Below are 1,635 nucleotides of genomic sequence, written 5' to 3'. Positions count from 1 at the left end.
AATATAGAGATATTAACTCCCAAAAGAGTTTATTTCTTCCCATGTTAATCTATCACCTGTTGTTATAGTCTGTAGGCTTTTTACTGATAAACAATTTACTATATTAAATTATAAAAAAATTTAGTTAGAAAGTGACAGTAAAATCTTTAAGTACATCACTTCAAAATTTCTAGTATTATTTAAAAATGTATGTTATATATACCTTTCTGGAGATATGGAGAATAAGTTGGGAAATCGATGAATTAACAAAATTGAGCTAAGTGACTTCTGTGATGTTAAGAAGATTATGTTTATAATTAAGAAATTGTATTTAGAGGTATTTGTATAAAAGGAACTACTATAATGCCAAAAATGTATTTTATTATATTTTTTTCCAATACTGAATATTTGACTTTTCCATTACATGATTAATGCAAAAGTTAAAAGTGCTGCCCTGAAAAGTTGCTATTGTATATTTACCTACTTCTCATTTGTAAGCAGAGTTATAAAGTGAGTGTATGAGGTGCAGCTTTATATATAGGTAAATAATTCTACTTAGTCTTAAATGAAATGTAAATTATATTTTAAAAAATTATTTTCTAATTAAGGATCATTTATTTAATTGATTATCTTATTTTTCAACAAATTTCTGGCCACACTTTTATTCATTTTAAAAGTATTTAACACCATTTTTTATTTTTTTAACTTGTAAGAATAATGATATAATTTCTTCTTATACAATAATTTGAGTAACCATGAATGTTTATGTTTATATTTTGAAACATAAACTCATGTATACTCATGTTTAAAAAAAAATTTATAAAGAAAACATTTTTACAAGGAAATTGTGGCAATTTTCAAAACAAAATTTGTAAGTATTTAACTTAATTGATGTATCATTCTGATTAATGATATTAAAACAGCAAAAGAAATATTAAATGTGACACTGATGTCACAGTAATAGGATCTCTATAATTTTATTTACTAGTAAATATTTGTGATTTTATATAGATATATATTGTTTAGAAAATGTATTTTAAAACTGTGATTTTTCTAGTTAAGTTATTACCTTTAACTGAATATAATTAATGTAAATTTAAAAAATGAAAATTAAGTAGAATAGAAAAAAAACAACTTAAATTCTCTATATTTAAGTCTTAGAATTATCTCTACATAGCTTTTCTAAGTTAGGGGTACTGTAAGATTTATTTGTTAAAATCAAATGTATTCTCTAATTAGCTGTGAGCAAATAATAAATATTTTTATATTTTACTTACATTGATTGATTCAACCTTTTCTTACAAATCACCTACAAAATTAAATGTTTTCTTTGAACTCAGTTTTACTAGTGTAAAGTGGTTCAATGTGAAATTTATTCACTTAAACAAAAATAATTCAAACATATTTTCTATATCTCCCAAATTATTAAAGAAAATTAACTGATTTTTATGATTGTTTAACATGATATTAAACTATTTTATATAATTAATAAAAAATCATATAGGAATAAAATATTTACAACAAAAATTATTGTTTACATTATAAAATTCAGTAGAAGGTACATCAAAATGAAAATGGTACATCTCTTATTTGTTTTATTCAAAAATGAAAAAGAAAAAAATTATTCCTATGTGATAATCATTGTCTTTGGTATTT

Source organism: Halyomorpha halys, unplaced genomic scaffold (genome assembly GCF_000696795.3).
Source record: "Halyomorpha halys isolate HHAL.00 unplaced genomic scaffold, Hhal_1.1 Scaffold865.1, whole genome shotgun sequence".
Taxonomy (NCBI): domain Eukaryota; kingdom Metazoa; phylum Arthropoda; class Insecta; order Hemiptera; family Pentatomidae; genus Halyomorpha; species Halyomorpha halys.
This window is presented reverse-complemented; position numbering follows the sequence as displayed.